This window comes from Rutidosis leptorrhynchoides, chromosome 4, assembly GCF_046630445.1.
Source record: "Rutidosis leptorrhynchoides isolate AG116_Rl617_1_P2 chromosome 4, CSIRO_AGI_Rlap_v1, whole genome shotgun sequence".
NCBI lineage: Eukaryota > Viridiplantae > Streptophyta > Magnoliopsida > Asterales > Asteraceae > Rutidosis > Rutidosis leptorrhynchoides.
In genome coordinates, this window is record NC_092336.1 from 468,480,622 (window position 1) to 468,493,533 (window position 12,912).

Sequence of the window (12,912 nt, forward strand, 5' to 3'; positions counted from 1 at the left end):
ACCGTTTTCCTCCCACTTTCTTTTGACTTGCTTCACATTGGCCTCTTCAGCAGTCTGTTCTTTAATTCTTTCTTCAATCTGGTTCACTAGTTTGTGAGCCATTCTACATGCCTGTTGTATGGAGGCGGGCTCGTGTGAACTTATATCTTCTTGGATTCTTTCCGGTAATCCTTTCACAAACGCGTCGATCTTCTCTTCCTCATCTTCGAATGCTCCCGGACACAATAGGCACAATTCTGTGAATCATCTTTCATATGTGGTAATATCAAATCCTTGGGTTCGTAACCCTCTAAGTTCTGTCTTGAGCTTATTGACCTCGGTTCAGGGACGGTACTTCTCGTTCATCAAGTGCTTGAATGCTGACGACGGTAGTGCGTATGCATCGTCTTGTCCCACTTGCTCTAGATAGGTATTCCACCATGTTAATGCAGAACCTGTAAAGGTATGCGTAGCGTACTTCACTTTGTCCTCTTCAGTACACTTACTTATGGCAAACACCGATTCGACCTTCTCGGTCCACCGTTTCAATCCGATCGGTCCTTCGGTTCTATCAAATTCCAAAGGTTTGCAGGCAGTGAATTCTTTGTAGGTGCATCCTACACGATTTCCTGTACTGCTAGATCCAAGGTTATTGTTGGTATGTAGCGCAGCCTGTACTGCGGCTATGTTTGAAGCTAGAAAAGTATGGAATTCCTCTTCATTCATATTCACGGTGTGTCGAGTAGTCGGTGCCATTTCCTTCAAAATAGTCAAATGGAACAAGTTAATCATACAGAATATTAAGAGTAGTTAATAGTATTTCGTAGCATAATATGAACTCATTTATAAAAGCTTTTTCTTCATATTAGCATTTTATAAGTTTAAATTCGGGTAGTACCTACCCGTTAAGTTCATACTTAGTAGCTAATATACAATTCAACTACTACAATTCTATATGAAAAACGGATTATAATAATATTTCGCGATCAAACTTTTACACAATATTTTACAAACTTACAATACCGCTTATTTTACATATAGCATGAAATATAGCACATAATAAATTTGATACAAGATGGTTGTGAAGATAATTCTAGCTAGTACACAAGTCGTTCAGCAAAGGCAATAAAGGCACGTAATTCATACGTCCAGAAACAAGTCATGCATTCTGGTTTTACTAGGATTACTTCCCATCCTTGGTCTTGTGGAACATAACCGTTATGGCCGTTGATAAGACAACGTGTTGTAACGTCGTCAAAGGGACGAGGGTTACGTAATGTCCAACAGTCCCGTAACAATCTAAAAACCTCATTTCTTACCCCAATTACCGACTCCGTCACTTGTGGGAACGTTTTGTTTAATAGTTGTAGCCCGATGTTCTTGTTCTCACTTTGGTGAGAAGCGAACATTACTAATCCGTAAGCATAACATGCTTCTTTATGTTGCATGTTAGCTGCTTTTTCTAAATCACGAAGTCCAGTATTCGGATATATTGAGTCAAAATAATTTCTTAACCCATTGCGTAAAATAGCATTTGGGTTCCCCGCAATATATGCATCAAAGTAAACACAACGTAACTTATGGATTTCCCAATGTGATATCCCCCATCTTTCGAATGAAAGCCTTTTATAAACCAAGGCATTCTTGGAACGTTCTTCGAATGTCTTACAAACTGATCTCGCCTTAAATAGTTGTGCCGAAGAATTCTGACCGACTCTTGACAAGATTTCATCAATCATGTCTCCGGGTAGGTCTCTTAAAATATTGGGTTGTCTATCCATTTTGTGTTTTTATACTGTAAAATAGACAAGAGTTAGATTCATAAAAAAAATACTTATTAATACAAGCAATTTTTACATATATCATAAAGCATAAGCACACTATATTACATATATTACACCACACGAATACAACTATCTTATTCCGACTCGCTTGTTTCTTCTTCTTCGGTTTTGGTTCGTTTTGCCAAGTTTCTAGGGATATATGATGTTCCCCTAATACGAGCCGTCGTTTTCCACATTGGTTTAGAAAAACCTGGTGGTTTAGAGGTTCCCGGGTCATTGTTACAACTTAAGGACTTCTGGGGTTGACGATACATATAAAGTTCATCGGGGTTGGAATTAGATTTCTCTATTTTTATGCCCTTTCCCTTATTATTTTCTTTTGCCTTTTTAAATTCAGTTGGGGTAATTTCTATAACATCTCGGAATTCTCGTCGGAATCCGATTCATCGGAGAATTGGTAATCCTCCCAATATTTTGATTCCTTGGCGGAAACACCATTGACCATAATTAACCTTGGTCGGTTGGTTGAGGATTTTCTTTTACTTAACCGTTTTATTATTTCCCCCACCGGTTCTATTTCTTCATCCGGTTCCGATTCTTCTTCCGGTTCCGATTCTTCTTCCGGTTCCGACTCTTCTTCCGGTTCCTCTTCGGGAACTTGTGAATCAGTCCACGAATCATTCCAATTTACATTTGACTCTTCATTATTATTAGGTGAGTCAATGGGACTTGTTCTAGAGGTAGACATCTATCACATAATATTAAACGCGTTAAGAGATTAATATATCACATAATATTCACATGTTAAAAATATATAGTTTCCAACAAAATTTGTTAAGCAATCATTTTTCAAGTAAACACGGTCGAAGTCCAGACTCACTAATGCATCCTAACAAACTCGATAAGACACACTAATGCAAAATTCTGGTTCTCTAAGACCAACGCTCGGATACCAACTGAAATGTCCCGTTCTTATTGATTAAAAACGTTCCATATTAATTGATTTCGTTGCGAGGTTTTGACCTCTATATGAGACGTTTTTCAAAGACTGCATTCATTTTAAAACAAACCATAACCTTTATTTCATCAATAAAGGTTTAAAAAGCTTTACGTAGATTATCAAATAATGATAATCTAAAATATCCTGTTTACACACGACCATTACATAATGGTTTGCAATACAAATATGTTACAACAAAATAAGTTTCTTGAATGCAGTTTTTACACAATATCATACAAGCATGGACTCCAAATCTCGTCCTTATTTAAGTATGCGACAGCGGAAGCTCTTAATAATCACCTGAGAATAAACATGCTTAAAACGTCAACAAAAATGTTGGTGAGTTATAGGTTTAACCTATATATATCAAATCATAATAATAGACCACAAGATTTCATATGTCAATACACATCCCATACATAGAGATAAAAATCATTCATATGGTGAACACCTGGTAACCGACATTAACAAGATGCATATATAAGAATATCCCCATCATTCCGGGACACCCTTCGGATATGATATAAATTTTGAAGTACTAAAGCATCCGGTACTTTGGATGGGGTTTGTTAGGCCCAATAGATCTATCTTTAGGATTCGCGTCAATTAGGGTGTCTGTTCCCTAATTCTTAGATTACCAGACTTAATAAAAAGGGGCATATTCGATTTTGATAATTCAACCATAGAATGTAGTTTCACGTACTTGTGTCTATTTTGTAAATCATTTATAAAACCTGCATGTATTCTCATACCAAAAATATTAGATTTTAAAAGTGGGACTATAACTCACTTTTACAGATTTTTACTTCGTCGGGAAGTAAGACTTGGCCACTGGTTGATTCACGAACCTATAACAATATATACATATATATCAAAGTATGTTCAAAATATATTTACAACACTTTTAATATATTTTGATGTTTTAAGTTTATTAAGTCAGCTGTCCTCGTTAGTAACCTACAACTAGTTGTCCACAGTTAGATGTACAGAAATAAATCGATAAATATTATCTTGAATCAATCCACGACCCAGTGTATACGTATCTCAGTATTGATCACAACTCAAACTATATATATATTTTGGAATCAACCTCAACCCTGTATAGCTAACTCCAACATTCACATATAGAGTGTCTATGGTTGTTCCGAAATATATATAGATGTGTCAACATGATAGGTCGAAATATTGTATACGTGTCTATGGTATCTCAAGATTACATAATATACAATACAATTTGATTAAGTTATGGTTGGAATAGATTTGTTACCAATATTCACGTAGCTAAAATGAGAAAAATTATCTAATCTTGTTTTACCCATAACTTCTTCATTTTAAATCCGTTTTGAGTGAATCAAATTGCTATGGTTTTATATTGAACTCTATTTTACGAATCTAAACAGAAAAGTATAGGTTTATAGTCGGAAAAATAAGTTACAAGTCGTTTTTATAAAGGTAGTCATTTCAGTCGAAAGAACGACGTCTAGATGACCATTTTAGAAAACATACTTCCACTTTGAGTTTAACCATAATTTTTGGATATAGTTTCATGTTCATAATAAAAATCATTTTCTCAGAATAACAACTTTAAAATCAAAGTTTATCATAGTTTTTAATTAACTAACCCGAAACAGCCCGCGGTGTTACTACGACGGCGTAAATCCGGTTTTACGGTGTTTTTCGTGTTTCCAGGTTTTAAATCATTAAGTTAGCATATCATATAGATATAGAACATGTGTTTAGTTGATTTTAAAAGTCAAGTTAGAAGGATTAACTTTTGTTTGCGAACAAGTTTAGAATTAACTAAACTATGTTCTAGTGATTACAAGTTTAAACCTTCGAATAAGATAGCTTTATATGTATGAATCGAATGATGTTATGAACATCATTACTACCTTAAGTTTCTTGGATAAACCTACTGGAAAAGAGAAAAATGGATCTAGCTTCAACGGATCCTTGGATGGCTCGAAGTTCTTGAAGCAGAATCATGACACGAAAACAAGTTCAAGTAAGATCATCACTTGAAATAAGATTGTTATAGTTATAGAAATTGAACCAAAGTTTGAATATGATTATTACCTTGTATTAGAATGATAACCTACTGTAAGAAACAAAGATTTCTTGAGGTTGGATGATCACCTTACAAGATTGGAAGTGAGCTAGCAAACTTGAAAGTATTGTTGATTTTATGTAACTAGAACTTGTAGAATATATGAAGAACACTTAGAACTTGAAGATAGAACTTGAGAGAGATCAATTAGATGAAGAAAATTGAAGAATGAAAGTGTTTGTAGGTGTTTTTGGTCGTTGGTGTATGGATTAGATATAAAGGATATGTAATTTTGTTTTCATGTAAATAAGTCATGAATGATTACTCATATTTTTGTAATTTTATGAGATATTTCATGCTAGTTTCCAAATGATGGTTCCCACATGTGTTAGGTGACTCACATGGGCTTCTAATAGCTGATCATTGGAGTGTATATACCAATAGTACATACATCTAAAAGCTGTGTATTGTACGAGTACGAATACGGGTGCATACGAGTAGAATTGTTGATGAAACTGAACGAGGATGTAATTGTAAGCATTTTTGTTAAGTAGAAGTATTTTGATAAGTGTCTTGAAGTCTTTCAAAAGTGTATGAATACATATTAAAACACTACATGTATATACATTTTAACTGAGTCGTTAAGTCATCGTTAGTCGTTACATGTAAGTGTTGTTTTGAAACATTTAGGTTAACGATCTTGTTAAGTGTTGTTAACCCAATGTTTATAATATCAAATGAGATTTTAAATTATTATATTATCATGATATTATGATGTATAAATATCTCTTAATATGATATATATACATTAAATGTTGTTACAACGATAATCGTTACATATATGTCTCGTTTCAAAATCATTAAGTTAGTAGTCTTGTTTTTACATATGTAGTTCATTGTTAATATACTTAATGATATGTTTACTTATCATAGTATCATGTTAACTATATATATATCCATATATATGTCATCATATAGTTTTTATAAGTTTTAACGTTCGTGAATCACCGGTCAACTTGGGTGGTCAATTGTCTATATGAAACATATTTCAATTAATCAAGTCTTAACAAGTTTGATTGCTTAACATGTTGGAAACATTTAATCATATAAATATCAATCTCAATTAATATATATAAACATGGAAAAGTTCGGGTCACTACACGCGCCGCGGCAATCAACGTGATCTGATGCCTGGTCTGTTTCAATTTTACAAGTCCCAAACCAATTTTCATTTAATACAAAACGCAAACCGTAAACTCTTACGACACGTATCTTATATCGTTGGAAAGGTAATTTGATGAGGAACACAACTAAACACGTTTCATCAATCAAAAACATCATTTGCAAATATCAAGTTTCCAAATTAAATGATCAATTAATGCTCATCATTAATGCTTCAATTTCATAAATGCACAATTATGATTCGAGAATTAAATGCACACATGTGATACGCTGTTTCGTATATAATTACGTATACAATGCAACTAAACACTTACCAATAACAATTCATGGCATTCAATGCATCAAATGTTCACATTTAGTTCTATCAAACCCTAACCAACATCTCCAAAATCAATAATCAAGTTTATGAAGTTTTCTAAAACAACCTACACATCAAATTGAAGCTAGTGATGCTAGTAACACAATTAAAACATGCACTTATAACATTTAACAACATTCAAGCAACCAAATCACCAAATCAAACACACCAAAGTTCAAGTTCATGCTAGTTGCTTAAAATAACGAGATCGAACATATAAATCATATATTCATGTTAGACTTGAGCCATACACACTAATTAATACTTTTACAAGTAAAAATCATCAAGAACACAAAATCTAGTGATTTTAGAAAGTTACTCAAATGCAATAAAGTTGGTATGGATTCGAAGAGGAAGATGCAAGGATTCCGAATATGTAATTTGTTTAGATTGATGCTTGCTCGATTTGAAATAGATGATGATTCTTTGTTTTGGGTTTTGAGAGAAAAATGTGAAAGTATAAAAGAAAATGGAAAATGAAAAGGATAAAGAAAGGAGGTGGGTGTGACTAGTCCATCTAGTCACATCTTTGTTCAATTGGTGAAACTAGTCCCTCGAGTTCGGTTGCGGGTGCGTGAATTACCTAAACAAGATAATTTAAACGCGTATCAACGGGAGATGTTATAAATGTATAACAGACTTTAAAATAGTTAAACGGAAAGTAAACAGATAAAGGCGGGATGTTACATTACCTACTCCTTAAAAGAAATTTCGTCCCAAAATTTAAGTATGCGTAGTAGTCGTTGTTTCTTCCTCGGGATCTTGCGTTTCCGAATTCACGAATAGATGCGGATACTTCCTTTACATTTGATCTTGTATTTCCCAAGTAAACTCGGGTCCCCTTTTGGCATTCCAACAGACCTTGACAATTGGAATTCTGCTTTGTTTTAACGTTTTGACGGAGGTGTCCACAATTTCAACCGGTTCCTCTACGAAATGAAGTTTGTCATCGATGGTAAGCTCCTCGAGAGGGATGATGATATCGGGTTTGGCAAGGCACTTTTTCAAGTTTGATACATGGAAGGTAGGGTGAACGGAGCTCAATTGAGGCGGAAGATCTAAACGATAACCAACGGTTCCAACACGCTCCAAGATTTAGAAAGGACCAATATACCGCGGATTTAGCTTCCCGCATTTCCCGAAACGGATTACACCTTTCCAAGGTGCGACTTTTAACATTACGCGATCACCGACTTGAAATTTAAGATCGTTGCGTCTTTTGTCAGTATAGCTCTTTTGACGACTACGGGCCGTCCTAAGCCTATCTCGGATTTGAACAATCTTTTCGGTTGTTTCATGAATGAGTTCGGGTCCGGTGATTTGTGTGTCGCCTACTTCGGCCCAACAAAGAGGTAAACGACATTTTCGGCCATATAAAGCTTCGAATGGTGCGGCGTTAATACTCGCGTGATAACTATTGTTGTAGGAGAATTCGGAGAGAGGCAAGTGCTTATCGCAAGCTTTTCCAAAGTTGATAACGCAAGCTCGTAGCATGTCTTCCAAGGTTTAAATTGTGCGTTCGCTTTGTCCGTCGGTTTGCGGATGGTATGCGGTGCTCATGTCTAAACGCGTTCCCAACGCTTCTTGTAAAGTACGCCAAAATCTAGAAATAAATCGGACATCTCGGTCGGAGATAATCAATAAGGGTACACCGTGTCGGGCTACGATTTCTTTAATGTAAAGTTGTGCAAGTTTCTCCATGTTGTCGGTTTCCTTCATGGCTAGGAAGTGCGCGAATTTGGTGAGGCGGTCAACAATAACCCAAATAGTATCATAACCGCCCACCGTCTTTGGTAGTTTGGTGATAAAATCCATCGTTATCCTTTCCCGCTTCCATTGCGGGATCTCGGGTTGTTGAAGTAGTCCGGACGGTCTTTGATGTTTGGCTTTGACTTTGGAGCAAGTTAGGCATTTTCCAACGTAAGTAGCGACGTCCCTTTTAATGTTCGGCCACCAATATTATTCTTTGAGGTCATGGTACATCTTATTGGCACCGGGGTGAATCGAATATCTTGACTTATGGGCCTCATCTAAAATAAGGCTTCGCAAGTCTCCATAACTAGGTACCCAAATTCTTCCGACGAAATATCGGAGTCCGGTTTCTTTAACTTCGAATCGAGAGGTGAGGACGTTCAAGTGTTCGAGAGAGATGTTTTCATCCTTGAGAGCCTCATCTTGGGCTACACGAATTTTACTATTGAGGTTGGTGTGAATGGTGATGTTTAAAGCTCGGACACGAAGAGGCACCGCTCTTTCTTTTTGAATTAAGGCATCGACTACTACGTTTGCCTTCCCGGGATGGTAACGAAGCTCACAATCATAATCGTTTAAAGTTTAAATCCACCATCGTTTTCTCATGTTTAGTTGCTTTTGATCGAAAATGTGTTGAAGGCTTTTGTGATCGGTAAAGATGGTACTTTTGGTTCCATAAAGATAGTGTCTTCACATTTTAAGTTCGAGGTCATGTGTCGTGCAGTTTCGTTCATGAATTTTCAATTGTCGAGAGGCATAAGCAATGACTTTCTTTCGTTGCATCATTACACACCTAAAACCATGTTTCGAGGCATTGCAATATACAACAAAATCATCATTGCCTTCGGGAAGTGACAAGATAGGAGTGGTGGTTAGCTTTGTCTTCAAGATTTGAAATGCGGATTCTTGTTCGGTTGCCCAAATGAATTTCTTTCCCTTGTGAGTTAACGCGGTTAGAGGACGAGCAACCAAGGAGAAGTTTTCGATGAATCTACGATAGTACCCGGCGAGACCAAAAAATTGACGAATGTGAGTAGGAGTAGTAGGAGTCTCCCATTTACTAATGGCTTCGATTTTCGTGGGATCGACTTTAATACCTTGATCACTTACAACATGACCAAGAAATTGAACTTCCTTCAACCAAAATTCACACTTGGAGAATATGGCATAGAGTTGTTCTTGTCTCAAGAGTTCAAGCACAAGTCGGAGATGTTGTTCGTGCTCTTCTTCGCTTTTAGAATAGACCAAGATGTCATCGATGAACACAATAACGAATTTATCGAGATACGGTTTACACACGCGGTTCATAAGATCCATGAACACCGCCGGTGCGTTACTAAGACCAAATGGCATAACAAGAAATTCATAACTACCATAACGAGTCCGGAAAGCGGTTTTGGAGACATCTTCCCCCTTAACCCTTAATTGATGATAACCCGAGTGGAGATTGATTTTCGAATATACACGAGATCCTTGTAGTTGATCAAAGAGGTCATCGATGCGAGGAAGAGGATATCGGTTCTTAACTGTCAATTTATTTAGTTCACGATAATCAATGCACATTCGTAGGGATCCATCTTTCTTCTTAACGAACAAAATCGGAGCGCCCCATGGTGAATGGCTAGGTTGGATAAAACCACGGTCAAGTAGTTCTTGGATTTGACTTTGCAATTCTTGTATTTCGGATGAAGCAAGTCTACACAGTGCACGTGCTACGGGTGTGGCTCCCGGAATAAGATCGATTTGGAATTCACCGGTCGATGAGGTGGAAGACCCGGCAATTCGTCGGGAAATACATCGGAATAGTCACTAATAATTGGCACATCATCGATATGCTTCTCATCGGACTCGACTTTCTTAACATGGGCAAGGATCTTAAAACAACCCTTACGGAGTAGTTTTCTAACTTTAAGGCACGAAACGAGGTTGAGTCCGGCTCAACTCTTATCGCCATAAACAATCAAGGGTTCACCATTCTTGATAGGAATTTGGATTGCGTTAAGATCACAAAGGATGTGGGATTTCATTTTGGCTAACCAATTCATACTGATTATTACATCGAAGCTTCCTAGTTCCATGGGTATCAAGTCAATTTCAAACTCATTACCCAAAATGTTTAACGTACACCCCCGGTAATATGTGTCGGCACTCAATAGTTTCCCGTTGGCCACTTCAATGGTATAAGTGGTATCTAGTGGAAGTGGTGGAGTGATAAAAGAATGAGTCAAAGGCTTGGATACAAAACTCTTATCGGCACCCGAATCAAATAAGCAAGAAACATAAGAATTGTTGAGAAGAAACGTACCCGTGACTAGTTCATTGTCATCTCGGGCTTCCTCGGTGTTGATGTTGAAAGCTCGGCCTCGCGTATTAGGGTTATCTTTCTTCTTCAGGCATGCATTTCTATAATGGACCGTTTGGCCACATTCGTAACAAGTGACCGTCTTTGGTGCATTGGGCCCCTTTCAAGTGACGGGGGTGACACTTTTACATTCGTTGGCCTTATGACCAACTCGTTGGCACCGATGGCAAATTAGCTTGCCACATTCGCCAAAGTGATACTTGTTGCATTTGTTGCAAAGAGGTAGGTTTCCGGCATAACCCTTCTTGCCGTCGGAGGCGAAAGGCTTCTTGGAAAAGTTGTTGTTGCTTGATTGAGGGGCTTCCCATTTTCTTTTGTTGTTACCCGACTTATCCTCGGCTTTAGGTGCTGGCACTACAATTTCGTCCACCGTTTCTATCAATTTGTGGGCCATGTTCAAAGCTTCTTGATGATTAGTGGGTTTGGATGACATTACTCCCTGTTTGATGCTCTTTGGAAAACATCCATGTAAAGTTCAACCCTTAAAGATTCGGGGTTCACAAGGTTTGGGCACATTAAGGCTAGTTCGGAAAATCGTTGATTATAGGCCTTGAGATCATTTCTGATCGCTTTCAAAGTTCTTAGCTCTTGTTCGAGCCTTCGGGTTTCTTCATGAGGGAAATAGTCCATCTAGTCACATCTTTGTTCAATTGGCGAAACTAGTCTCTCGAGTTCGGTTGCGGGTGCGTGAATTACCTAAACAAGATAATTTAAATGCGTATCAACAGGAGATGTTATTAATGTATAACGGACTTTAAAATAGTTAAACGGAAAGTAAACGGAAAAAGGCGGGATGTTACACCAATGTTAACCTAAAAGGTTTAAACGACTTTATGGATATAATCCTAGGTGTATGAACAAAGTGGTATACCCAATAACGGAAAGTCTCAGCTTTTCTTAATCCTAGTTGGTCTAACTAAAGCAATATCCTACCACTTAATCACTATGCTATGCCTTAACATTAACAGACGTGCAATCTTAGATATTCTAAGGTACTGCTAATTGGAATAGAGGTCTCTCCTTTGCGATCACTTATTCAACCCCGGATCATCTTACAACATCTCAAGAACATTGCTTCTGACGCGAATCATGCTTTTGAGTAAGCTAGTGTTCACTGAACTCTTTGTTGCTAACTCTAATCACAACCTAAATGGGCAGCTCTTCTATGACAAATAAGTGGTTATTAGTATGTAGGTACTATATCCCTATTGTGACGTTAAGCACACATAACTACTTACCTTGTATCCTAGGGTTGATCAGGACCTAATACTAGGTTATAGCCACGTGAATAAGCGGAAAGGGTGATCCGTAAATTAAACTTCTAAACCGTCAAGGTTTTAGCATAACAGTATGATAAGTTTCAGAAAAAGTATTCAACATGTAATAAACATTTGTAACAGATAGATAATCATGCAAGATGAAAGCAACTTAAGATAACAAGATAACTTCATTAAATTAAGGAAAGCGTTCACCGTTTATAGACGAGATCTGGACCATTACAAGTGCTGACATCCTTTAGACCGCTCCTATTACAATCTAAGTAACTAGCTAGACCCGATTAACGCAAAACCGATCGATGACGTGATGGGTGACATTATCTCATTAACATAGATAATACAATACAATACCTCGAAATTGTATAACTACATACCCTTAATTAATGAATATTTCTTTAAAGATTGACCTTTTAATTATTGCAAATGAGGTAATTGTATACATTTGTGATGTTAACAATTTGGTTTTCTCAATTAAAGTTGATTGCTTTTGTGCAATTTATGTAAGTCATTAATTGAAGTTTAAAACCAAAATTTGAAAAGCTAACATGTAACAACCCCAAATTCGTTTACCAAAAATGAAGCGCATTTTTTTTTTTGGTAGGTCCTATTAAATATCCACTTTACATAAACCATTCCAAATAGTTTTAACCGAATACACATTATCATAATGACACATTTAACATTTTAATATGACTCCTGGTACACAAATGACATATTACAAAAGCATTTGCAATAATGATCCAATCACGAAATACGGGTTAATACACGATAACCCAACCCGATACCAAGAGCATAATCCCGGGGACTACCAAATCCCCAATCCGCGTCCAATATCCAAAAGCTACCCCATCGAGCCCAAGTGCTCCCACGCATCTAGAATAACAACTAGCTAGCTTCGCATTCACAAAACCTGTAAAAAGGTAAACAACGAGAGGGGTAAGCAAAACACTTAGTGAGTGCAATAATTATAACATACATATAATATACCTACTTACAATCACTTACACACATACCGCATACTTGCTAGCAATTTAATTAGCATACTAACTCCAAGTATAAAGCTAATAACCTCCAATACCGCAGCTAGTATAATCAATCGCATATACACAAAACAATATAATATGCTACATTACAACGCATACACAAACCATATGGTTAACCATACGCGCGT